The sequence below is a fragment of the Lagopus muta genome, chromosome 6 (assembly GCF_023343835.1).
Source record: "Lagopus muta isolate bLagMut1 chromosome 6, bLagMut1 primary, whole genome shotgun sequence".
NCBI lineage: Eukaryota > Metazoa > Chordata > Aves > Galliformes > Phasianidae > Lagopus > Lagopus muta.
This window is the reverse complement of record NC_064438.1, coordinates 55,892,106-55,919,762: the sequence shown is the minus strand read 5'-3', so window position 1 is coordinate 55,919,762 and position 27,657 is coordinate 55,892,106. Positions and strand designations below refer to the sequence as shown.

Here is a 27,657-nt window from a genome sequence, read left to right as displayed (position 1 = left end):
AGGCTGCGGGGTGACCTCATTGCAGCCTATCAATACCTGAAGGGAACCTACACCCAGGAGGGGAGTAAACTCTTCAAAAGGGCTGACAACAGCAGGACTAGGGGAAATGGATCCAAGTTGAAGGAGGGAAGATTTAGGTTAGATGTTAGGGGGAAGTTCTTTACAAGGAGAGTGGTTAGGCCCTGGAACGGGCTGCCCAGGGAGGTTGTGGATGCCCCGTCCTTGGATGTGTTTAAGGCCAGGTTGGACGGGGTCCTGGGCAACCTGATCTGAATGTGTATGTTTGGTGGCCCTGCTAGGCAGGGGGGTTGGAACTACATGATCCTTGGGGTCCCTTCCAACCCGGGTGATTCTGTGATTCTGTGATTCTGTGATTCTGTGATTCTGTGAAAATGGCATGACCAAAAGGAGCTCTGCATTAGGTCTCCCAGAATAATGGGAAAAGTCAAAATGAGGGAAACATAATGAGAAAGGCTGACGTAAACAGAGCTGTTTCTTCCTACACATCTTTCGAGTTAGCTACTCTCATTAAATATCTCTGTATCCAAGGGCTTCCAACAGTTATTTTCTCTGTGTACTTTTCTTGGGAGGAGGACTGCGACTAATTGATGCTGGGCTTCGTTAGCTTTTCTATGAGGAGTTAATGACGTGCCTCCGGCCAGGCTGTGTGCAGGCACAGGCTTGCAGGGGTTGGATGAATCCATACGAGCAGCTCTTGCAGTGAGAGTGGATGGGACAGTAGCCTTTGGGGCTGAGGGTTTGTCTGAATCAGAAATCTGGGACATTTTCACTTTCTGGGGAGTGGGAATAATCTGGATTTGATTTTGTTTCCAAAAATGCCCTTTCCATCCAAGACATCGGTGCAGGTCCAAGATCTGGAGCATCTGCTTGACCTGTTTTTCTATTTTTGACCTATTTTGCTACTTTTCTCAGCTGAGTTGCACGGCATTCTGATCACATTGCGTGTGAAACACATCACAATCCACTGCACGGTCAGGGCTGCAACAACCCCCATGTTCTCCCTCCTTTCTTCCCCAATAATAATTAAAGCACAAGGGCTTGATTACGTCATGGTAACCCCTGGTACTCCCACAGCCTGTTTGTGTTGGCAAGCAAGGCTGACAGGTTGGAGAAAAAGCAGCCCGGCTACCTCTCCCTGTGCTACAGCACACACATCAGCAGGCTGTTAGATGATGATGGTGATGATTATTATTATTTTGATCATTATTATTTTGATTATTGTTATTATTATTCTTATTATTATCATTGCTACTATTGCAATTATAGTGTTCCCAACCTCAAGATAGGAAGCAGCTGATACGAGCCTGAGTGCAGAGCACAAAGGGGCTGCAGCAGCACTGAGCAGATGCTGGGGTTGGGGCCGTGCATTTGTCTTTGAGCCCTGGGACAGCACGTGATGGATGAGCCCTGGTTGCAGGGTTCTGGCCTTCATTGCTGCCCTCAGAGTGACTTTTCTGGGTGACTTGCTCCATTGTCCTGTTCTGGTCTCTTGAGTGGGACCATAACCCTGTCCTACCAGCCTTGTGTGCCTGTTTCCTCACCTATAAAATAAGGCCAAATGCAAGTTTTCCTCCAGCCCTCCTGTTTCCTCACAGCTGATGTGCAGGGGAGCAGCTGGTGTGAAAACACATTTATGGGGCCTGGTGTGCAGTGACAGTCATCCCTGGTGGGCAGTTCAGATGACATATTGGCTGATGTTGAAGGAAGACTGCTCCTGACTCCAGCAAGCCAAGATGTTGCCCAGTATCTCATTTTGGTAGCTTGGTCAGACCAGAAAGTGAGTTATTAGCACAGCTGCCCAGGGAGTGGTGGTCACTGTCCCTGGAGGTGTCCCAGAACCATGGAGATGTGGCACTGAGGGATGTGGGCAGTGGGCACGGTGGGGTGGACCAGGGTTGGGCTTGGGGACTGTGGAGGTCTTTCCCAACCTTACTGATTCTATGATTCCGTAATCATCTGAACCTTTATGTAGATAAATGCACCTGTGTTAGTGACCATCACAAAGGCAACGTGCCCCAAGTTTCAAGTTTTAAGGTGATGCACGAGCACACGCGTGTCTTTGGATGTCTCTGATCTCAGCCAGCATCTGCTGCCTCCAGTATTGCTCCACCTATGGCTGCTTTCTGACCCAGACTTCCAGGTTGTGGTCAGTGCAAAAAGAACAAGGACTGCGTTGTGCATCCTGCTGGGACGTGACAAAGAATCCTAGAAGACTCTATTTAATTGAAACACCAGCAAATGGAATGTCTGGAAAAACATCACAGGTTCTCATAAACAAATTGCCCCATTCTCCCATGTTTCACACTCTCCAATCCTTTGGATTTTGTTGTTTTTTTTTGTTTAACCTTCTCTTCAGTACATGTTATTTTGGAGCTTATTTCAGGGGAATACTTATAGGCCAAGCTTGTTCGTAGTTATGACTGGCTTGCTTACAAATTACCCTTTAATCAACAGATTTAATATTAATTAATAATTCATAGGCTGCTCTTAGGATAAAATTGCATAATAATGTCTTTGATGCAGCCCAAAGTGTCCATTGTAGATGGCATAAAATGTTAATTAGCAGGAAAATGCAGTTAGGAGAAAACTCTTTTAATTATGTAATAGGCCTCATTACAATGGGTAATCAACAATGCTTCCAAATTAGCCCACTGGTAGCATTTATCTATATATAGCAAATAAACTTCTGTTTGCAGAAAATGTGTTTGAGTAGTCAGCTCCTTAATTGATGTCAGGCTGTTTTTAAGTCGCTGCAGTCCCTCCCCATATTCTGAGAAGGACCGCTCTGCCAAATGGGCTGCATGTGAAGCTTAGGGAATAATGGGGAAAACTGTTCACAAATATTTGTTGAGATATGCAGGCAAATTTCAGTTTGACCTTTCATAGGACCCTCATCTGAATACTGGAGCATTTTGCTGACAGCAGTGCCCAGAGAAAAATTTAAAGCATTGGTGCATGAATATCCCTTGAAATTCACATTGTACGTTGGGTCGCATGACTCACACTGCCTGCTTTGTTGGGAAGTTGCATAAATCACCCTGTCAAGTGATTACAGACCAGGTCGTGTGGTCAATACAGCCAAAGCTGAACCTTTGGAAGGAAGATGGGAAGGAGCTTGAGAAGCAGAAGCCTCAGTCATAATCGCCGTTCCCAGGTGACTTGTGTAAGACACTCCATTGAAATGATTGGGAAGTCTGAAATGAGTCAAACCAGCCAAGGTCAAATCCATGTCTACATCGTGTCTAGAAGGATATTGCTGTTTCCATGTTGATTTTGGGAGATATCTGGGCTATCTTCCCAATCTCAGCCAAATAACTACCTTTATATATAACTATGGTGCAGCTGGATCCAGCTCAGACCTCTCGTGCAGGGATGGTGGATTTATTGTGATGTGTCCCCTGTTCAGCCCAGCAAACCTTCATCTTTTACCACAGATAATTAGCAAAGGTAATAAGAGCCTGCAGTCAGTCGCTAAGTAGTACTTATGGCCACTGATGTCCCTTGGATGGACAGCATGAATCCTTGGGATCTGACGACCTTTGCTTGTTCTCTGTGCTCCTGCTTGCAATTCTCCTTTTAGTGCTGTACAATGGCCAACAGCCTGAGTTTATCCATGTTGTCAAACAGACGGACGCTCTATTATTAGATTTGTTCTAGCAGACACCTAGCTATATTGGACAAATGTAATTGATAGTCTCTACAATCTGCGGACACAGATTTCTGCCTCCTTCGGTGTCTGGTCATTTCTATTCATTTCATCTCTGGAATCTAATGTAATAAAATTATAAAAGGCTCTAACTCCTCAGCACTTAATCAGCTTAGTATGAGAGAATTACATCAGCAGCCCTTAGGTGTACTTTATCCTGCAAAGGAAATCTCACATTAGGAGACAATCTCATTATTTTGACTACTAAGGATTGTGTGAATTTCTTAAGAGCCGCCAAGAATACGGAAGAGTTTAGACAGCTGTGGCTTCATTTATAGCAGACAAAGAGCAGGAGTTTATTTTGCCAGCAAGGCCAGTGAGACGTGCAGCCTGAACCCACAGCCAGCATCCTGAATCTCTTATGAAGAGATCCCAGAGATCCACTGTAGCCTTCCAGTACTTGAAGGGAACATGTTTGTGAGGGTGGATGGTGATAGGAAAAGGGGGGGGTGGTTTTAAACTGAGACAGGGGAGGTTTAGGTTGGATATGAGGAGGAAGTTTTTCAGCCAGAGGGTGGTGAGGCACTGGCACAGGTTGCCCAAGGAGGCTGTGGATGCCCCATCCCTGCAGGCATTCAAGGCCAGGCTGGATGTGGCTCTGGGCAGCCTGGGCTGCTGTTTGGCGACCTGCACACAGCAGGGGGTTGGAGCTGGATGAGCACTGTGGGCCTTTGCAACCCAGGCCATTCTATGATTCTATCATTCCGTGATTCTATGATTCTATGATCCAGGGTACAAAACAAGAGCATGTTTAGAGGTAGGCAGGGACATGCATGGTACAGCTAAACCTGCTGTTGCTCAAGGTGATTTCCATGCTCACTGGTCCTTGGTTCAGCAAAGGATCTATCAGGTTAATGATCCCATTTTCCTCTTGAAAGACATGCAGATTCCTCCTCCCTCCTCTGTTCCTTCATCTCAGTTTCTAGAAAATATCTTTCTGGTGATGCAGTGGCACAGCTGCCCAGGGAGGTGATGGGGTCCTCATTCCTGGGGGTGTCCAAGATCCATGGAGTGGTGGCACTGAGGGATGTGGTCATGGTGGGGGTGGGTTGGGCTTGGGCATCCTGGAGGTATTTTCCAACCTGAACAGTTCTGTGATTCCGTGATTCTATACTCCATCCACAGACCCAGGTTTCTCACCCTGGAAGGATCAGGCTGTCTTTGTGCCCAGCATAGGTCTGTGTGCCTCTTACCTTGAGCCCAGCTCTGCCATGAGTCTTTTAATTCGGTGTTGGCTTGGAGGGCATCAGTGGGGTGACAGTCTGCCTCCACTGGTCTGCAAAAACCACAAAGTTAGCTTTCTTGTCTCTTTTTTTTTCATATTTTGATTTATTTCTACCTTTAAAATTTCAGCAGCTGCAAAGATAAGGTCAGCAAGAAAGTCTGCAGTAAAGCAGGAGGAAAAGTCAACTCTTCTGGGCTGCATTACTACAAAGCCACCGTGTCCCACATCTGCTCCCCAGCCCTCACTGTGGGCAGCTGGAGTTCAGCAAAAGCAGGATTTCTGAGCTTATTTTTGGCACATCCAGATACAGACCTAAAGAGAGGAGGAGGAGGGCAGGGAAGATGTGGAAAGGGAGAAAAAGAAGTTCAGTGTAGATTACAGGAGCTTCACTTTCAAGTGAGTTGAGGTTGGGGTTGTCCAACACTGCTCCCTCCTTCCCCTCAGCTCTGAGCCATGGGATGGCATTTATGCATCTCTGGGCACTGGAGTTATTTTAAAAGAAAACAGCCTGCTTGTTTTCCAGTCCAAGTTGGCTCGGCCAAGCTCAGCCCCTCTAACCACAGTCTGGGCATTTATTTTAGTCCTCTAGACTTTCTGAGGCATTTCTTGGGGCTGTTTGTCTGGTTCTTGCTGGGAATGATGGAACAGGATTAAAATAGAGAGGAGACCCAGGCTCGGGTTCATTCCATTGAAAAATTCACCATGGAAATCCACACGAGGCTCGGTACCAAGAGGATCCCACTACATCTTGGAGCCAAGCATGGGGCAATTTTGGGTGGCTTTCACTTCACCCTTGTGTCTGAATGCAGGATATGGATTTACTAAAAACACTAAGAAATTCTGTTTCAGCCTCGGTTGAGGCTTTGGGGTCTGGAATTGGTTATAAAAGAAGGAGTGGAGCCCTCTCCATCATCACACTGACACTGGAACGTGGGGCTTCCATTGAAGTATTAGCCGTGATGAGAGGTACACCTGAATTTGAGGTTAAGTGACACCGAATCACATTCTTTTTGGTCACATCAGTGTAATGGGAAAGCATTGGCTTCTCGAAGCCCAGCCTTTATTTTACAGCATGAAGCTGCTTGCTGCGGGTCGTGCTTGGAGCCAGGTGGCCGGCATCTGCTCAGTGTTTGTCACATTATCCTCTCCTCTGGGGCAGCCTGAGCAGCCGCTCGTGTTGCTTTGTCCCTGTTAATTTGAGAATGTGTTGTTTTGCCTTCCTGAGGTGAGCAAAGTGCCCTTTGCACGCGATGGGGAGGTCTGCGATGGCTCCTGGAGGAGTTCATCCCCATCGCCAACGACCCCCCTGAGAATGCGCCGCTAATGCACAGCTGAGCTCTGCTCCATGCACAAAGCAATGGCCACCAATGGAGTTTGTTACTGGTTTGCTCATCTGGCCCAGAGCCTGACCGTGGGGTGCTTCAAAGATAAAGGCGGTGACCCTGAATCCCCAGAGAAGAGAGGAGAGGAGAGGCTGGGATTGAGGACATGGGCTGCAAAAGCTCCCTGGGGCACTCAGATTGCCAAGGACTTGGGCTTGGATCTGAGCTGCAGCTGTGGTTCGGCTCTGAGCTGCCAAGAAGGTCATCATCTGCCTGGGCAGGGAGGTTGCACGCTCAGCACAGAGCTGTAGGATTGTAGCTGGTGAGCAGCTCAGTGCTGGCATGGGCTGAGCGTTTCATCTGGAAGCACAGGACTTGCTCCAGTGCAATGCAGGAAGAAAATGCACTGGGATACATAGGGCTGCTTTGACATGGATGTGCAGGGGAAGGAGACTTCTTGCATACAGTGAAAGCAGCCCTAGTTAGGCAGCCTTGGGGCATTTCTCTGGGGTCTAAACTTCCCAGGAGCTTGCCCTTGCCTTAGGACTGATCATTATGCATCTCCTCTAGCTCCTTTATAGCTCATCTTTGCAGAGCTATAATTCAACCAGCATTATTATGGTCTGCTGACTGTTGCCTCTATCATATTTCCTCCTGGAACTTGCAGCACAGCCCTGGTGCTATTATTTTTGAATGTCCTTTAAGCAGAACTGTTCACACCTCTTGATTCAATTTGCTGAGAGTCTCTTAGCATTCCCATCGCTTATCTAAACATATCATATTTCAAGGTTTACTCTGTGGTTATAAAAATTTGCTGTTGGCACTCAAAATAAAACTCTTTGCTGGATCTTAGCCTAGTAACAAATGTGTTGGATCGAGCTGGGCTGGAGAAAAGAGGGTTTTAGGAATTTATGAGATAGGGGCCTCCAAACTGGAAGGCTTCAAGCTGATCTCCCTGCTCTTAGATTTATCGTTTCAGACAAAACAAATCCAATCCGCACTACTTTTTCTGACCAAAGAGAAGCCTCTAATGAAGACACTTGAGGCACCGATTGAAAGTTAACCTCTGCTCAGCTCCAGAAAAAGGGGATGCCAAAGGCAAGGGGACACTGCCTGTGCAGTGGATGCCATGGGTGGATGCCATCTGTGGTATCTTTTGCTTAGAAAGGATGCAACAGCCACTTGTAATATCCATTTCAGGTTGGATATTAGGAACAATTTCTTCTCAGAATGAGTGGTGATGCAGTGGCACAGCTGCCCAGGGAGTGGTGGGGTCACCGTTACTAGAGGTGTTGAAGAACTGTGGAGATGTGGCACTGAGGGACATGATGGAGGTGGGTTGGGTTTGGGGATCTTGGAGGTCTTTTCCAACCTTCATGTTTTTAAGATCCTACAAAAGGGGATGGTGATAGGAAAACGGGAGATGTTGGGAATAGGTGTGATAGAAAAGCAGGATGCTGGATGCGGATGTGGCTCATAGATGGAGGAAGTGCCCTCCGCAGGTGGATGAGTAGCATGGCTGGAGAGTTGTCCTGGCACAGCAGCTGCGAAAGGCAAAAGCAGAAGAAACATCCCACAGCGTGATTACAAGCTTGCAGCTGCCCACTTTGCAGAGGCCCCTGGTTCAGGCTCTCATTGTGCATACTCAGGGTTACAAGTGGCTACACAGGACTGGGATGCTGGGGATAGGCGGGCTTTGGCAAACATTTATTGTTTTTTACTAGTCACCTCCTTCGTCTCTCAAGGTGGAAACCTGTGGGAATGTGGGTGATGGTCAGCCTGGAGCCTGGCCAGGAGCTGGTGGTCACCAGGACCAGAACCTCTTCCCTTCTGGATGTGCACAACCTAATGCATATCGCTGACCTTGGAGAAACGCTCTCCATTTGCTTATAACTCCCAGCAGCAGCTCCATTTTTGGGGATCCAGTTTGAATCATGGAACTATATTATCATACAGTCATATAATTATATAATTGTTTGGGTTGGAAGGGACCCTTAAAGGCCATCTGGTCCCACTCCCCTGCAATGAACAGGGATACCCACAGCTCCATCACTGCTCAGAGCCCCATCCACCCTGACCTTGGGTGTCTGCAGGGATGGGGCACTGACGTGACTGGATTGAAGGCATTGCCAGAGGAAAGGGGCTGGATGAGACGGGACAAGAACCTCCAGTAAAGGTGCTCTCAGAGCAACAAAAGACAACAGCTATGGAAAAGCATCTCTTCTTTCTTTTGGTAAAATGCCCACTAAACTGAATGTGTGCTCAGCAGCCAGGATATTGTGAATTTCAGCCCAAACTGCAGTGAATTCATACCATGTTGTTGGCAGGCAGATGCAGTTATTCCGCAGGTAGGCAGCAGCACACCCTCTGCCAAGCTGTAGATCAAACTCCTTACGGGTTTTCAGGGCAGTGTCTGGGAAAACGCAGCCGTAGTTCAAATAATTATTGAACTGTAGCAATGAAAGAGGCCTGCCATGCTGGGCCAGGGCCCTGGCTTACAGCTCCAGCTCTCAGCTCTTGTAGATTAATCCCTGCTTGCAAAACCTTGCCTATCAGCTCAAACATTCCCCATAGCCCAAAGGACTTTGCAATCCAGTAAGGATTCCTAGAGCGTAACTGGCCTGGTTTCTGGTTTGAGTCAATGCAAAGTGCCTTTGAACTCCAGCAGATTTGCACTGTACCTGTGCCAGTGCTCATGCTGGGGCCTGGAAAACCCCTTTGCAAAACCCTTTATTCCTCTGGAACATCATGGCTGCTTGAATAGGAGGAATAGGGATGGGGCATGGTGGGGCAAAACCTGTTTCAGAGGAAGAATTCTGTTAATATTGCCAGCTTCTGTCCATCTACATGGGGCAGAGAAGCTGCCCACTTTCTGCCCTTCATGCTCACGTGTAAGGATGATAGAATCATAATCACAGAATGGCTTGATTTGGAAGGGACCTCAAGGATCATGAAGATCCAATCCCCTCACCACACTCAGGGCCACCAACCTCCACATTTCATAGCAGCCCAGGCTGCCCAGGGCCCCATCCAACCTTGAACACCTCCAGGGATGGACAGGGCATCCACAGCCTCTCTGGGCAGCTGTTCCAGCACCTCACCACTCTCATAGCAAAGAACTTCCCCCTGACATCCAACCTCAATCTTCTCTCTTTCAGCTTCAAACCATTTCCCCTAGTCTTGCTATTATCTACCCTTTCAAAGAGTTGAGTGAGGATGTGAGGTTTGCTCCAATCCAAACCCACATGAAAGGCAGGAGGAGCGAGGAGATGAGCAGTCCTTGAAGGTCTGTGCATCCTGCAGAGACAAGGATTCTCAGCTGCCCTCCTTACCTGGCAGTCTGTGAGACACTCAGATGATTAATTTTAGATTTGCTCACATCAGCATTTTGTTATCTGAGCTGTGAAAAGCAAAGCAGAGAAGTGAGAACACTGTTTGGAAACGCATTAGTGATCAGGGATGTATTGCTCCGTGTTTACAGCCTGGCCTTTGAGGTGTGCAATGACAACTGCACGAAGGAAATGCCTGATAAAAGATCACTTTATTTCAAGACCACATTGTGAGGCTGCACCAAATACAATGAGTAGGAGTGGACCATGGGCTGAAGGCTCCTATTCCTTACTATCGCATTGGATGTGCATTACCCAGCCAGCAGGCTGCCAGGACACTTTGGGGATCACCGTGGGACTCTCCTTGGGTAAGTCCTTGCCCTTAAATAGCTTCACCCTGGGACAGATGGAAGCTATGCTTGTTCTTTCCAGGCTTTTCCCCCTGGATGGAGCTGAGTCAGTGCCATCAGGGCATCCTTCACACTCAGCCATAAGCAGGTGATTTAAATCCCAGTGGTAAGCGAATGGTAAATTAGAAGCAGCCACTTTCCTTCCAGGGGGGTGGTAATTTTTGCAAGGTCAGCTTGGAAGAGAATTAAAGCCCCCCAGAAATATAAAAGGGCAGCCACAGTCATAGAGCAAGATGTTTCAGGAATGGTTTAGAGGATGGATGATGGAATGATCTACGGAGAAGTGTTTCCTGTGTCTCCTGAGGCTGTGATTTCTGCACAGGTAACTTTGATTGCAGAAGTAAAGCTGTATTGAAAGTTGTGGTTTGGGCTGCTGTTGGAGCACAGTCAACATCACCTTCTTATTTTGTAGTAGAAAATACACCTTTTGGTTGAACGGGGTTGTATTTTTGGCTAGCTCTTAGTTCATCCAAACTGATGTGGGGAGGAGCAGAAGAAAGCTGGATTAAGAACCTGCTGTAGAAACAAGCTCCCCTGACTTCTGCCGTGGATGCAGCCCAAGGAGATCATCCTCCTTTCTCTATTGAGAATGCTGAGGTGCCCACCCTGAGGAAGGACCCACGATCTCAGCATCTTCAGTTCTTAAACTGATGCAAAACACAACAGGTTAACCAGCCAGCCCTACATGCAGCTAGCAGAGGATGTAATTCCAACGCTTGATAGCATTTCAGCATTTCGTTAAATCTGGGGAGAGGTGGTCTGAGGTAGCGAAAAACCCACCCAAGCATAAAAAAACCCACAAACTCCTTATGGCCAAAAGGCCAAACCATTGCTGCTGATCTGAGGCAGAGCACACCTTCCCAGGAGGAGCGCGCAGCGGGAGACTTCTTTGCACGCGATTGCTGTGTTTTGGTGGGGAAAAAATAGAAGTCTGAAGGCAGCAGCTGTCCCCATGGAGGCTCTGTTGCCTCGTTTTCTTGTTAGCTTCTGCAGCTGCAGCATCCTAGCAAGCTTGTACTGACTCATCCCATTAGCTCTATTTAAGGCTTGGGATGTGATATGTTTGTCCAGACACTGGGAGCAAAACATGCTCCCCTATTTCTTTTTTTTTTTTTTTCCCTCCCCAGTCTGGGATGTTTTATTTTAGCTTAAGGAAAACAGTGAGGAAAGGAAGAGCAAATATAACTCCTCAGGAGGCAGCAAGAGCTGCTGCAAGTGGAACTCTGTCTTCTGAGGCCGTAAAACTCAAACCTCCCACGCCTCACAGAGGGGTGAAGTCAACAATTATCTGTGCTACGCAGCCCACAAAGAGGAAAAATTCAGAAGAAGTGTTAACCATGAGCAGGTCTATGGGCTGGAAAACAGCAGATGTGGTCCCATTTGTCCCATCTTGGCCATGGGGTGGCTTGGAGGAAGCCCAGCGCTTCTGATCTTTTGTGAAGTTAGGTTACTTGAAAGTAGAGCTCTTTGTGTACCTCTACGTGCTTAAGTGTGGAGACCAGGCTTGCCATTTCTGCACGAGCTACCTCCAGGAAAGCCCTGAAGTATCCTCTAGTTGGTTTTGATGGAAAAACAAGAGAAATCTGGCTTTTCTGTGGAATCACAGAATTGAGTATGAAGGGACCTTTAAAAGCCATCCGATCTTACTCCATGCAATGAACAGGGACACCCATCAGGTGCGCAGAGCCCATCCAGCCTGACCTTGGGTGTCTGCAGGGATGGAGCACCACTGCCTCACCAACCTTATAGTGAAGAACTTTTCCATTCTGTGCAGTCTAAATCTCTTTAAGTCTGATGGGGGTGTGTTACTGTGACTCAGGTGCAAGACCTTGCACTTGGCTTTGTTGAATCTCAAAACGTTCTCCTGGGCCCACTGCTTGAGCCTCTCTAGTTCTCTTTGGAGAGAGATAATAGAGATAATACCTCTAGAGAGAGTTATTAGAGGTATGTTGTTTATCTCTGATAAGGTAGGTGGCAAGCTCTGGATATGGATGGTAGTGCAAGGGGGCACCTTCCTCTATTCCAAATGAAGAACATGGGAGCTTGCTTTGAGGATACAGGAAAATAGGAGTACACATGGAGACCCTGAAACGAGGATAAGGGAAGGACCACTTGGTTAACAAGTACAGCAGGATAAGGGAAAATGGTTTGAAGTTAAAGGAGGGAAGATTGAGGTTGGATGTCAGGGGGGAAGTTCTTTGCTATGAGAGTGGTGAGGTGCTGGAACAGCTGCCCAGAGAGGCTGTGATGCCCCGTCCATCCCTGGAGGTGTTCAAGGCCAGGTTGGATGGGGCCCTGGGCAGCCGGGGCTGCTATGAAACGCGGAGGTTGGTGGCCCTGCCTGTGGTGAGGGGGGATTGTATCTCCATGATCCTTGAGGTCCCTTCCAACTCAAGCCATTCTATGATGATTCTGTGACATTTGGTGGTTGGACTAGATTATCTTAATGTCTTTTCCAACCTTGATGATTCTATGATATTGACTAGGTTGTGTTATGTGGAAGGATGCCCTTGCTGCCTCTTGTTTGCTGCTGTTTAGGGCTGGGAGTTGCCTGAGGGCAGGCTTGCTGTGGTTTCCTGTGTTTGTATAGTGTCTACAGCAATCAACAAGATTTCCAGGGCGCTGCAGGGCTGGACGTTCAAGTGCATGGTGCCTGCTGACATTTCAGGAGAGTTTGGCTTTCATATAATAAGGCTCAAAGGGAAGAGGGCAATAACACCAGCAGTAGCAGCAGCAGCAATCCATAATATGATACCAAGCTCCTCTGTAATTGCCTTTCTCCCATCTCAGTTCTCTAGTGCATAGACAAACCAATTGCTCTAAGAACATCCATGGAACAGCTGTGCAGTTCTGGTGTCAGACAGCATGGAGGTGTCACCAGCCTCTCCTTGCAGGTGGGACATTTGCAATGTCTTATTCTCAGGCTCTAAGAGGCAGGATTCCAGAGGAGATGCACACCTCACGCCCATGGTTGGTCAAATGATCCACTGCCTGCAGAGCCCACCCATGCACTATGTCCAACAAATGCCCCCACCAAAACAAGGGTGTGTTTTGCTTGGTGAAATAAAACTCCAGGGAAAATAAACGTAAAAAAGAGCATTTTTGGTCCAGGTTCAGCAGCCTGCCGATCTCTGGCTAGGGTCAGAGGAGCACAGTCATCCAACATAAATTTCAGGATATCACAGGAAGGTTTGGGTTGGAAGAAACCTTCAGGTTGGATAGTAGGAAACATTGCTTCTCACAGAGAGTGGTGATCCAGGGAGATGGTGCCCCTGGAGCTGTTCCAGAACAGAGTTGTGCAGATGTGGCACTGAGGGATGTGGACAGTGGCCATAGTGGGGTGGGTTGATGGTTAGAGTTGATGTTCTTAGCGGGCTTTTCCAACCAGAATGATTCTATAATTCTATTATTAAAACTCACCCAGTCCCAAACCCTGCCATGGGCAAGGACACCAAACCAGACAGCCCAAAGGATTTAAGGATTTATGACAGCAATCAGAAACGTGGCACCTTGCAAACAAGCGTCTGGGGCTGGAAGGATACATACTGAAGGGGAAACACAATGGGAAAGCAAATGAAACAAGGAAGAACCTTCTGGACCAAGGGCCAGAACTGGGCCACGGGACTTGGGATAGAAAGAAAAGAGGAGTGAGGAGAGGAAGGGCTTCATTGTGGTGGAGAAATGGTCTGGAGGTGGGCATAGGGGCTGAGATGTACGGGCATCAGTGTGGTCCCACGAGTCTCTGATCTGCTTCCCATTAGCAAGTGACACTGCCTTGTGGGAGTTTTGGCTTAAAAGCTTGAGCTGGCTGGGGTGGGATGTCTTTCCTGCAGGTCTGAGGATGTGCACTAGCATTGCTCCTGGTCTGAGCTGTCTTGGGTCTAGCCAGAGAGAGGGAAAGAGAGCTTGTCAGAATTTCTCCCCTCCTCATCCTTGAAATATGCTGTTCCCTTCGTTCCCTTCGTTCCCTTCGTTCCCTTCGTTCCCTTCGTTCCCTTCGTTCCCTTCGTTCCCTTCGTTCCCTTCGTTCCCTTCGTTCCCTTCGTTCCCTTCCTTCCCTTCCTTCCCTTCCTTCCCTTCCTTCCCTTCCTTCCCTTCCTTCCCTTCCTTCCCTTCCTTCCCTTCCTTCCCTTCCTTCCCTTCCTTCCCTTTCCAGAGAAGACACAAAAACAAACTTCTCCAGCCAAAAGTAATCAGTTTTGCTTCGATTTTTTTTTTTCTTTTTTCTCCTTCATCCTTTTCAGCCAGGGCTTGCTCAGCTCCAGCTGCCTGCAGGGTTTGCTCACCATCATGTGCTCTAAAAGCTCTCACTATGTGGTCAAGCATCTCCGTCCCTCTACATTTGCTGCCAGTGGAGAACAGAATAAACAGCACACAGACACAGGGTGTATGCAATGTAATGCATAACTACTGTCCCTTTTCCAGAACCAATTTTTTTTTATCCTGATAGCATTCCTTGAACAGAATGTTTGTGTGGAGGCATGAGAGCCCACTATACCTAAGAAGGCCTTAGCAAGATGCAGGTCCCACCTTGAGCATGTCACGTCCCTTGCAACCTTTACAGCTTCTGGTTTGAGATGAGTTTTTGGCTCCTCATCCTGGAATGGTGATCCCTGGAAGGGATTTGATGTTGGGGATGAAGCATCTGAATGTTTAAAGCACGCTATTCCCCTTCTCTTCCTTCTTCCCTTCACCTCAGGGGGAGAGGCTCAGGCCCAGGCTAAAACCTCACCCAGAAGATGTAGAAGTCTTCAGCCTCCAACATGAGATCTATGCTCTTTGCCCTGGATTACACACAGAAACTTGGTAGCCGAGGAGCCCCAGGAGACACTTGCACTGGTAGATGACAAATCAATGTCAGCATGAAACACCAAGTATGTATCTGTGGTGGTGGAGCAGGTGCTGATTCCTGAGCCCATTTTGGAAGCATGTCCTGAGGATGCAGCTGGGTTCCCCTTTGGGCTCTCACCTTCTGCTCCCCAGCTGACGTGGGATGGGACCAGTGTGCTTTCAAAAGGAGATGCAGCCTACGAGAAAATAGCTTTCCCTCAGCAGCATCTTCCTTGCAAATGCTCCTTGTTCCACATCCAGAAGTTTGCCAGAGCTGGGTAAGTCTCTGATGTGTGTTGACCCCCTTTTTTCCTACCTGCCTGCACTGTATGCTTTGTTCTCTTCCTTCAGAATTCATCATAACAATGGAAAGGATGTTCTTGAAGAGGCGATTTCTCCCCAGGATGCAAAGAACTGCTGTCTGCCTGTGCCAGATGCAGAAAAAAGCTTACAAACACATAGAAGGATACAATTTCCAGCCATGAATTCAACTCAGGTGCCATGAACTAATACTTTTATGAAGGAATTTTTGAGCAGCAGAAAGTCCCAGATGAAAACAAGAGTGGTAGGCAGTGCTCAGGAAAGGTTACAAATCTGAAATGTAGTTATTGAAAGCCTTTGAATGATCCATCAAAGAATACAACACAAAAATGTTCTTACCCTCAAACTAGTAGAGCTGGAAAAGGTGTAGAAAGTTGGATGCAGAGGATTTGAGGAGTTATATGAACCAGGCAGGAAGGCTGGCAGCTGTGCAGGCTGCTTTGTGAAGCTGCTGCTTTTGGTGTGAGCATAATTAATGCCATGAATTCATAGGCTGAAAATTGGTGATGTGCAGGGAAATCACCTGCTGAGGGACAAGTGAGATGCTCGGTGAATTGTGGGTGGGAATGCAAACTGATCATGGTAGAGGATGGACAGGGAGCTGAAAAGTGTGCAGGTGTGTCTGTGCAACCCTCTCTACTAGGGTTCATTCTGGGGTCTGTCTTGCTTCCTTCTTGGGCTAAGCTTGTTTGAGGTGGAAGGGGTCTATAAAGGCCATCTGGTCCAACGCCCTGCAGTGAACAGGGGCACCCACAGCTCCATCAGGTGCTCAGAGCCCTGTCCAGCCTGGCCTTGGGTGTCTCCATGGATGGAGACGTTTCCACAAGATTTAATGAACGTGACCAAGAATATCTATTAACATCCTATAGCTACAGTGAGCACAAAGAGGATTGCAGAGTTTTAGGTGTCCACCACTGGAAATGCTTGTGCTGAGTGCCTTGGTGATGCTCTTCAGTTCCAGGTCTGCTCCCAGGAGCAATTCTTCACCAGTGCTTGTGTGGGGACAAGAAAGAATCCAAACTGACTGCTTGAAAAGGAAGGTCCAATGCAAAGTTGACAGTACTACCAATACCTATAGTAAATTTTAGGATGGGAAGGAATGGCCTCAGGTTGCACCAAGGTGGGTCAGGTTGGATATTAGGAGAAATTGCTTCTCACAGAGAATGGTGCTGCAGTGATACAGCTGCCCAGAGAGGTGGTAGGATCACCATCCCTGGAGGTATTCAAGGAACCTGGAGATGTGGCACTGAGTGATGTGAGCATGGTGGGGGCGGGCTGGGCTTGAGCTTGGGGATCTTGGAGACGTTATTTGGTGAGGGCTGTCTTCGAAAATGCCTCTCCTACAGCATTTCCCAGTTGATCTCAGAAGGATTTAACAACATTAATGCATTAAAGATGACAGCACCCTGGGGGTGTTAAAGCAATGGGGCATCCCATCGATCCCATTTCCATGGCACTGCAGGTGATGGGGGCAGGGGAAGGTGCTTCAGAGCAGTGGCTTTTCCTCCTCTGTGGTTTTCTCTTTGGCAAGGCAGCTCGTGGCCACTGCAGAAGTTTTCTGTTGGTGCTGCACATTGCACTGCTGTAGCTTTTTGTGCATGGGTGATAAAAACACCCACCGTCTCGCAACTCATTAGCTCTCCTCCGGCAGCATTAGTGGTTAACAGCATAATTAGTTTCAGTGGTAAAAGGACATTTTGTGGACCCAGGGGAGAGATTGTTAATCTTCTGGCATTTTGGGCAACAGCAAAAGTAGCAAATTGCTTGTTAGGGGCAACAGCAGAAATATTTGCATGCTGTTAAGCAACTTATGACTAAAACACTGGCCTGAGGTAGTGAGCTTTGTTTGGTTGGTGAGATAGAGTAAAGAAGTGGAGTGATCTTAATGTCATGAAATATCATGTGATCTCAATGAGCAGAGAGAAAATGTCCACCAGGACGCCTGTGTTCATTACTGCTTCTGGGTGGTTTGTTACCCTGTGGATATCTGCAGGACACAGTGCTTGGGCTCAGCACTGACTCATCTACCTCCTGCAGGAAGAGACTGATTCTGTAATAAAGATAAAGATGTGCCACTGCTGGATGTGCGCACAGCATTTAGCAGGCTAGGCATAAATCAGGACAGGAACTGAAGAATAGCAGTGTTAACTGTATGGTGTGCATTTGCCACCTTCAGGTTTCCCACAGTGTCCTGGTGATGGCCACCCATGCTGGCAAATTGGTGCTCAGGGCAGGTGGCTCTGCTCCATGAAGAAAATTTCTCCTTACTTCCAGTGTCCTGGCTCTTGAAGATGGGTGGAGAAAGGCCTGAAGGCCACATAATGGAATAATGGACATGGAATCATTTGAGTTGGAAGGGACTTGTAAAGACCTTCTGGTTGAACTCCTCTAAGTGAACAGGGATACCTACAACAAAATCAGGATGCTTTCTCCTCTGCAGGCTGCACAGCCCCAGCTCTCAGCCTGTCCTTGTAGGGAGATGTTCCATCCCTGGGACCATTTTAGTAGCCCTTGCTCTGCAGCAGGTCCATGTCTCTCCAGCACTGAGGACTTCCCATCTGGACGCAGTGCTCCAGGTGAGGTCTGACAGCACAGAGCAGTGGGGCAGATCCCCTCCCTCACCCTGCTGGCCACATCTCGCTGGTTACATCCACCTGGAAGCCATCCAAAGCAATTCTGCCATCTGACCACGACCCAGAGCCCAGCCCTCCTGGTCTTGGTGAGCAGCTGAAACCAAGATCACTTGGATGCTGCAGGGAGAGTATTTTTCTGCTGGTGATGCTGCAGGCATTGCAAGATTCATGACGTGTTGGTAATCTCCCGGGGAACACTGGTTGCTTCACATTTCTGGTCCAAGGAAGGTCATGCAAAGTTCAGAGCAGCTTTGGGAAAATATTTGAACTTCTGGATGTTTGTGCGAACCCAACCTCTGACTTCTCGTGTGAAAACGAGCCTCTCATTTTCTTATTCTGTAAGTACTGAGGGACAACACCCTCAGTGCACGCATGTGTGTGCATGGTGGAAAAGCAACTGCATTGTTTCAAGAATGTGAAAAAAGTCTGATGTGAGCACATCATTGTGGATTGCTGCGTCCCAGTGGTTGGCAGAAGAAGAAATGCCTTGGATCTAGATAGCACAACTCCACAAACACCTCAATCCTGAAACAAAATGGGTCCTATTACTGCTAGGACTCAAATACCTGAACCCCATTGAGGAAATTGTCCTCACACCTAATCCATCATCCCTGGCCTGAGTACCCCTCTGTCCCCCCGGAGCAATTTCAGCACTGCGTATAACAGAGCGTGCATTATTCCTTAATGCAAGGAAAAGACTGGCTCGTTGTTTTGAGAAGGAAAGCAGATTTGACCATTTTGCAGTGAGCTGCAGATGCGGGAAGCAGAATGCAAAGGTGGCCTCAGGGCCCAAAGGGGTGCTTTTGGAAGGTTTTTCCTCTTTTTATCCATCCTCTGGTCCTTTTTCTCCCGCTCTCCAGGCTGGATTACCTAATATCAGAAAGCAGAAATACAACTGACTTAAAGGTTATCCATTGCATGCTGTGTGTGTACACGCAGAAGGATTGATGTAAAAAGGAAAAGGGAGGAAAAAATGAAAGGGTTTGCGTTTCCAAAGGTTCCAAGCAAGGATGCCCAGCAGCACACAGTGTTGGTGCCCAGGACCACAAGCCTGTTTGCTCCCCAGCTGATTTTGAGCTCCTTGGCCACCATTGCCCACAGATCTGCAGGGAATCTGTGTGGCATCTGCCCCTGCAATTTGATTCCTGAGCTCTGTGAAGCGTCACTAACACAGCCAGATGTCCCACCTGGAAAGGGGCATGGAGAAGGTGAGAACTGCTTAAGTACGGAAATCAAAACCCCTTTCTGATGTGTGCTATTTCCCCCTTCTTCACTCAAAAGTGGTGCATGGGAGCATTTTGGTAGCTACAGAAACTTCAAACACAAGCACAGTAACCAAAATCTGCCTCTTTGCCACTGCTTTTCCCCGATGTGAGCCTCCCAAGCAGCCCTGCAAGGCCCCAGGGAGCCTCAGCCTGGCACTGGGCATATTTATTTTGCCAGCTGGAAACAAGCAGCATACATTCATGAGGTCGAAATGGAGAGATGGATGTGGATACCGGGGACTGACTGACACAGGGGAGAGATGCTCCTCCATACGGTGTAATCTGGGAGCACTTGTGTTACTGTTATGGGCTTGCTAGCAGATGGATCATAGAACTGTTCAGACTGGGAAAGCCCTCCCAGATCCCCAGCCCACCCCACCATGCCTACATCCCTCAGTGCTGCATCTCCATGGCTCTGTAACACCCCTAGAGATGATGACCCCACCTCACCCTGGGCAGCTGTGCCACTGCATCCCTGCTCTTTCAGGGAATAAATTTTTCCCAACATACAGCCTGAAATGGGGATGTTGGACAGAAAGGGCAGGGATGCTGGGAGCAGAGTATGCCAGGAGCAGCTTGTTGGCAACTGAGAGGTGTGAGGCACCTCTTGGTGCCAAGTGAGCACCAGATCTCATCATTCAGTACTCCCCCTCTTCTCCAGCACATAAATAAATATGAACCCCTCCCAATTCCCTAAGCAGTGGGGCAGCTGAGAGGGTTGCTCTGCTCTGTACCAATCTGCAGCACATGGCATCCTCTCCTCTCCTCTCCTCTCCTCTCCTCTCCTCTCCTCTCCTCTCCTCTCCCATTCTATTCCAAAGGGGTAATTTGGTTACAAGGGACTTTTGGGGTGGCTGGTTTGTTTGCTTTGCTGGAGCTAGCAGAAGAAAAAGACTTGTTTTCTTTTTCTTTTTTTTTTCTTCTCTCCTTGCAAAGGAGGAACAGGTGGTTTTCCCATTAGCGAGGGCTCCCTACGTGGATGGTGCTTGGGTGGGCTACAGAGTATGGAGGCAAAGAAGCAGCCTCATGGGGTGGGCTTGTAGCGGTTGCCACCATGCACCTTCCCCAGCTGAGATCAACTCCCAAAGGATGGCAAGCTGCCCACCCTCACCCAAATGTCCTCCAGAACCTCTAAGAGTCAGGGTAAGGCCAGGAGGTACCAGTGATGTGCTGGGGTCAGAAGGAGGGAACCGTGTAAGAAGAGTGGGATCAGTTGGACAAAGTGCCAAAATTGGAAGAGGTGGCACATGGAGAACATTCCCATACATCTGTTTTCTTAAAAATATGGCTGTTTCCGCAGCTGCCTGCATTGCCTGTTCCCGTGCGTTGCTACTCTATTGCCAGGAAATTTTCCCTGATAACTTTCCTAATTGATGTCTTTCTTTGCTTCAGATAAAGCTGATTTCCTCCCCTGGTGGCAGCAGCGGATGCAGAGAACAATAGGTACGGTGCCTGCTCAGGGAACAACTCCTGCTCCCCTGTGCCATGCCCAGCCCTCAGCTGGGATGGAGGGACCCACCCGAGGGAAAAGCCAGCTCCAGAGGAGTGGTTTGGAAAAGAACATTGCAAAAATTCATGGAAAACAGTGACTGAATGAAGAATGAGGTCATGCAACGGTTCCAGGAAAGGTGCAGCAAAATATGTGTTTACTGCAGAAATTTTATGAAATGGATAAAAATAAGAGAATCTCATCTCTAGAAAGATGCAGGAGGTCAGAGGTACGTGAGGGCAAGCAGCCACAGAGCTGTGATCAGCCCCAGGAGCCCCTTTTTGGTGTCTGATCACAGATGTGAAACTGCTTATTGTAAAACCTGCAGCAGGACTTACCCAGTGATTATTATCTCTGGGTAATGTAATGGGTAAAAAACATTTGCTTTTTTATTTTTCCCTTAATAGTGGATGGTGAAAGAGTCTTTAATCCTCCCAACGTGGGCTGACTGCATCTGGTTGCTCGTCAGCATCCACCCTGGGCCACCACAGTCTCAGGCTCTATTTGGGATTTCACACCTCCCCAAAAGCTGTTCTCCAGTTTGTCTGGTGTAGTTATCCATCCCAAATGCAGCTCTTTACTTCTCCAAGTTTGGTCTAGCTCCTTCCAAATTATCACTGTGAATTTATTCAGATCGTCGCTAGTCGTCTGCCTTCCAGACGCCTTGCAGTCCTCCCAGCCCAGAGTTACTGTAATGCACTCTTCAGTCAATCATCTGGGTTGCTAATGCAAATTTTGTATGCCTGGGCACCAGACCCCTTGCAGTTTGGCAGAGAGCATCCAAAGCCATACAGCGAGCATGAGGTGTCTCCTGTGCACTGTGTACCCACTGCATGGCCTTCGTCTGGCTCTTGAGGGTGAGCAAGAGATGTGGGATGAGCAATCTCTGAGCTTCGGGGATGCAGCAGATCCTTTCCATGCAATGTCAGAGGTTAGCCATGTTTAGCTATTTAGAGCTTGGCAGTGTGTAGGAAGGAGGAAGAAAGCATAAGGACCGGCGTATGTTCAGATGCTCCGTAACGATGTCATTTGAAGATGATTTACATCGGAGCTGGGACATATGCTGTGCTTTATCACCGCAGTCATCTACCAGGATGCGTGCTGCCACCTGATTACATGCCCACATTTTCTTCTTCTTGGCTTTACACTTCACTCATTCCCTGCAGAGGCACTGAGCGTGGGTCCTCAAGGTGGAGCAATACTGTCCTTGGGTTATGGGATCTCTTTGCTTTGGTCTGCACTCATGCAGGTTGGCCTCTCAGAGCTTGCTGGGGAGCCAACGCACCTCTTAGCTCCCAGGTGCTAAAATCCATCAGAAGAGGGATAAGGACAACTGGGGAAAATTGATGGCATTAAACACACCATGTTTCCTGCTGGTTAAAAATGATGGACGTTTTTCTACGTTGCTCCTACACATTTACCTAACTTGTTCTTAACTGCTTCCAGTGCTGCACTCCTTTACTTCCCAAGCTAATTCATTACCTGTCCTTAATTAACCCTGTCATTAGGAAGGTTTCCTCAAGTGTCACCCAAGGTGTGCTGCACTTTGATTCACCATGTCACATCCTACCCATCACAGACAAGGAAAACCATGCACTCCTTTCTCTGAGGGGACATTCTGCCTCTGAGGACCGTTGAGAAGGCTCCCCTCTCTCTTTTTTCCCCATTTTCCTTCAGTTCTTCCTCACTGGGTTCTGTTTTCATCATCTTTCCTTCAACCTGTGGGGCTCTGCCCACTTTGGATCCTCCCATGGTACTCCAGCTGTGATCTCAACAGCGGTGAGCCGTGCCAAAGGGCAACTCAGTGTGCTTCACACCCAACCACTGTGGTAACTCATCCCATTTAATGGGAAAGAAAACATTGCTGGCTCTCATGGCTCTGTTGTATTGGTGAAGATGGATATTGCGGTGGAGAAGACCAGAGGATGCTCCCCTTCCAGGTTGGGAAAATGATTTTCCAAAGTGGAAAAAGCATCTTTTACAATCCAGATCTCTTGCAGCAGGGAATTTGGTTTTGGTAATATTTTCTGGCCAACTTGGGTTTTAGTTTGCCCTGTTTAGCAAGGATGAGAACATTTTGTGCTGATGAAATCGTTCAGCTTAATTGCACACTAAAAGCATGTTGATGTTTATATTATGTGAGTATTAATTTTAATCTCCAATATTAATCAGTAGCAAGGTAAACAATGTATTGAGTATTATCCTTGCCAGGCTCTATTTGTATATAGTTCAATATTTACAACAGGTGTTTAATATTTTATATTGTGTGATAACATTTCTCCGTCATTGTTCATCAGAGACAGGAAAACAAAGAAAGAGTTTAAAGTGTAGTGAGGGAGTTTAAATTCCAGGAGCATTTTCCATATGGGAAAGGCAGTGAAACTCCTCTTTTCTTTTTTTTTTCCTCCAATTTTCCACTTGGGGAAGGGAAACTCTGGAAGTGGAAGCCTGCAGGAGGAATTGCTGATAAAACAGCCCTGGAAATTCAAAGAGTTAATTGCCTCACAGGAAAGGTTGTCTTTATTTTGCAGAAAATGAAGAAGATTAAAGGCAAAACCTAAACTGGCCAAATTCTTCATTGATTGGGATGTTGGGTTGGTTATGTAGCTGCCCAAAAATCATGATCCAACTCGTCTAGATCCCCTTCACCTATATTTTGATTGTTACCTCCCTAGCTGGACTGAAGACCACATGTTCAGAGATGGCTGATGGCACGTGTCTGAAGATTGAGGCTAAAACCTCTGTGTGATAAATTTATCATAGAATCATAGAATGGCCTGGGTTGAAAAGGACCCCAATGGTCAGGGTTGCAAAGGAGCACAACGCTCATCCAGTTCCAACCCCCTGCTGTGTGCAGGTCACCAACCAGCAGATCAGGCTGCCCAGAGCCACATCCAGCCTGGCCCTGAATGGAGCATCCACAACCTCCTTGGGCAAGCTTTCACTTCTATTTTTGTTTCTAAAACTATGATCTGCTCCTGGGGTCTGCTGGGTGCCAGAGCACCAAGCTACAGCACAGCACAGGAGATGTGGATACTCTCTCTGACTGCCCAAAGAACTTGTGGATATCCCACCCTTGGAGGTGCCCAAGGCCATGGATGTGGCTCTGGGCAGCCTGTGCTGGTGGTGGGCAACAGCCCACAGCAGGGATTGTGACTGGATGGGCTTTAAGTTCCCTTCCAACCCAACCCATTCTGTGATTCCGTGACTTTCACCCAAATTTAGAGGCCAGAGGGACCTGCCACCATTCATCTTTGGCATCATAGCCTCAGGATGGAGACCTTAGTGCAGGTGTCTACTCTTCAGCTTAGACGATGGCTTGGAACCTTATTTTTGGTTTCCAAAGGGAAATAGCTCTTGTTTCTCAGAGCTGGAGGAGGGCTAATGCATCCAATTGTCTTCAGAAAGTTATCTGAGCTCTCATGCAAAGTGTTACATAAAAGCTAAACACTGTTATTATTTTTAACAACTTAATCATAGAAGCTTCTTTTTTAATATATTTTTGGACTTTAAAACTGGAGTGGTTTTATTATTATTATTATTATTATTATTATTGTTATTTTTCAGGAAGCCATTTAGTTAAATTGTATTTTAAGATTGTTTCAACAGACGTGAGTACAGGAAATAAGGCAGCTACAATTTATGTACATAAGCACTGATTTGCATTATATTTCCCCACCAAAAATATATACATATATATATTCGTAGTTGCTATGAAACCAGAAGTTTTGCTTAGATTAGATCATTTTGTTCTATTGTCATGAGTAAAGGAACTGAATGAACATTGCTCCACTAATGGTTTTCGCTTTAAATCTGCTTAAAGAAACCTTTCACCTCCCACACTTTCCAAACAAATAGTTTTTTTTTGTCAGTAGGTTCTCTGTTTCTTTGGGTTGCTTCTGTGTATCTATCCTTTCTGTGATAGGTTGGTGGCTGGAATAGATGATCCTAGTGGTCTTTTCCATCCTTAATGATTCTATGATTTCATCTATCATTCTGTATCTCGTAATCTACATCTATGTCTATCTTTCTATCTCTGTCTCATCTCTACCTCTATCTTGTCTGCGTCTACATCTGTCTCTATATCTGCACTTATCTCTCTCTCTATTTCTGTGTAGATAAAGATAGATAAATATGTATGTATATGCACTGTATATGTAGATATATACTCCATAGCTTTAAAACAGTCCTTGAATATATGAATATACATACATGCACACAAGCATGTTATGCGAAAAGACATGAAAATAGAAAGTTTCTCATGATCCTGCTCTCTCTTATTTCTAATTGTGGGTGATGGGTTGCATTTATAGTTTCCTACCGTCCTTCTTTTGCCGAATACAAATATATCTCTGTTTGTGAGAATTCCTGGGACGAGCTGTGGGCAGAAAGCTAATTTAGCCGCGGTGCTGATTCACATTCCCTCCTTGCTGCCAGCATTGCTGTGACAGGATTGCAAAACCCGGAGCCTGTAGAACCCCACCTGCCTGCAGAGGGGCTCAGGGCATCTCTGCACCCCAAATTCCTCCATTATGGGGCTGCAGGATCAGCTCCTGTGTGACAGCCCACGAATGGGGACGGCGACGCAGCAGCCAGAATGCGAATGAAAGTCTCTTTTTAGCTGCTGAACAGAAGATAGGAGTTAAAATATGCAAGTGCATTATAGAGCCAGAAAAATGTGTGCTTTGTTGAAGCTAACGATGAGGGCTGCTCCATCCTTCCCCCACTGCCAGCACAGTGCACTCCACAGCTCCTTGCCTAACAGGAGCTTGTTGTGGGTGCACCTCTTGCAAGCTTTGGTCCTGCTGCCCTGAGCCTCATGTTGGAGGTTTGCAAGCTTCAAAAACACCCCACTACCTGCTGTAGCATGTGTGCAGCATCCATGTATTCACAAGTGTCTAGCTACTCTGTTTGCAAATATATACATATATAATATGTAAGTTCTATTTCAGCCTGAAATTAAAAACAAAAATCATTGCAGAAATACTAGCAGTGGCAGACGTGGGAGTTTTGGTGTGCTGGGGTGCTGGCTGCACCATCAGAACAGTTGCGGTGCGGATGTCACAGCCGTGCCGTACATCACTCCACCTGCTGCATCGCGTGGCAGATCTGCTCCAGACAGAGTTTGCAGGGAGCCTGAGAGAGCAGCCCTGAATATTAACCCGGTTTCTTTTGTTGCTTTAAAAGAGGAGCATCATTAACCACGACTTAGCTCATTAAATCAGGGATGAAAGGGAGGGCAGCTCGGAGCGAGGGGAATTAACCCAGCGGGGAGCAGAGCCAGGATGCAGAAGGAGGGAGATGTGGCATCCAGAACTGGGAGGGAAGGGGTATTTTGGGCCATCTTTAAAATTCTGAGAAATGCTCTTTTAACCATGGGTTTTTCAAAGAGGGGGATGGCCGTGAGCAATGTGGGGTAAGCTCGGTGCACCCTGTGCCATGCTTAAAGTACAAACTCAGAGAGCTACTTGCCCTTGGTGTAACTTGATGTAACCGGTGCTTTCACACAGCATCCTGTGAGGCATCCCTTTTCCACTCTGCATCCTCTGGGGCAAATCTCATGAGGAGGGTATCCCCAGCACATTGTGTTTTTGGTATGAAGAAGGAGCCAAGAGCCACATCTCTGCCTGTGAGATTTGGGCTCAGTCCAGGGTGGGAGCAGGAAAGGATGAGAGGATGCATGAGCTGTGGGTGTTGTGAGCAGTTTGGCCTTGCCAAAGGGTGTGATGTATAGCATGGCTGTATCTGTATGTCTACCGGGTTGGATTAGTGTCTCTAGCACTTTACGAATGAGCAGTTATAACCATGCTGCCTCTTAAAAAAGAAAGCAATTATCATATCTATTGGGCAGTGCATTAAATGACACCGTTTAATTAAAGCCTAATTTATCCCCGAATGAAAAATATTTAAAATCAGCGCACAGTATTTTATCCCATTCAATTACTGCAAATCTCCATCACGTTGCTGCTACAGTTGAGCTTGGCTGGCAAGTAGGCTGCATGCACCAGCAGCACTCTGCTGCTCTCTAGATGCACCCAGCAGACTGATTTCTGCCTGGGGTGGTCTCTCCCATCTTAAGGTTTGCAGCCACCTCAGATAATTGAGGGCTGGGTTCAGTTCCACTGCTGCTGAGCCCTCTTGGGAAGTGGCCTTCCTATGGGTGGCCAAGATCTTTGGAGGACTCATGCCAAAAGGAATTCCTCATCCTTAGAAAGTCTCTCAATGTATTCTCTTAGCAGGCTCCATGGTTCAACTTCGGAGGTCTTAAAGACCAGGTTGGATGGGCCTTGGGCAGACTGATCTGGTACCTAATGTAGTGGCTGGCAATCCTGTCTGCAGCAGGGTGTTGGAAGTAGATGATCTTTAAGATCCCTTTCAACCCAAGCCATTCTATGGTTCTGTTATGGGAATCCCTGGATTTAACATTCAGGAAGCATTTTTGAGGGGTATGGGATGATATCCCAGCCCTGCTGAGGACAGAGAGGGGTTGGTGACTGTGTTCCTTATGCTGGGATTTCTCCTGGGGCCTTTGGAGAGGTCTCCAAGGTTGACATGGAGGGAATCCAAGACACAACCCAACAGCAGCCAATCCTCTTGGCCCACCTAGCAGATCTGTGTCATGCTCCAAAGTCTGTATTTTGCAAAATTCTTTGTGTTTTCAGCCATAGCCGCTCTACAAATGAAATAATCATGGGATTATTTGCCAAGTTGGCATAAATTTGGGCAGAAAGAGCAGCTGCTGCTAGCCAAGGGCAGATAGTTGGCTGTCCATGCTGCCCAACAGCCACAAGAAACGTGTCTGGTGTACGTGCTTGTGACTAATGGACCAGTGAAAAGGGCTTTAACATAAATACATTGAATAGTTGGGCCTCTGGTCATGTGCAGGAGCTCTGTGCAGAGATGTGTCATCTCCCATTGAGCCATGAAGTGTTTGAAAACACCAGGACAGCACATGGCTCACTGTGCAGCAAAACTATCAGGGAGTCCAGAAAAGCCAGGAGTTGGACTTGATGTTCCTTACTGGGTCTCTTCCACTTGGGGTATTTTACGATCATATGTCCTCCCTAATCTGAAGAGAGAGAATGAATTATTAAATTGAAGTACAG

At 47.3% G+C, this 27,657-nt stretch overlaps 1 protein-coding gene across 2 annotated transcripts in view; it reads left to right on the top strand.

The window, feature by feature from the left end:
• The window catches only part of LOC125694708 (uncharacterized), a 55,680-nt gene that overhangs the window by 22,824 nt on the left and 5,199 nt on the right, over positions 1-27,657 (top strand). The window contains exons 4-8 of one of the 2 annotated variants that reach the window (XM_048948299.1): positions 14,713-14,887; positions 14,997-15,121; positions 15,195-15,339; positions 16,120-16,284; positions 20,455-20,690. The gene's annotated coding sequence lies outside the window, so the exon portion shown is untranslated. Of the gene's footprint in view, positions 1-9,755; positions 9,775-14,712; positions 14,888-14,996; positions 15,122-15,194; positions 15,340-16,119; positions 16,285-20,454; positions 20,691-27,657 lie in introns of those variants that run through there. The other variant, XM_048948300.1, reaches the window with a different exon arrangement.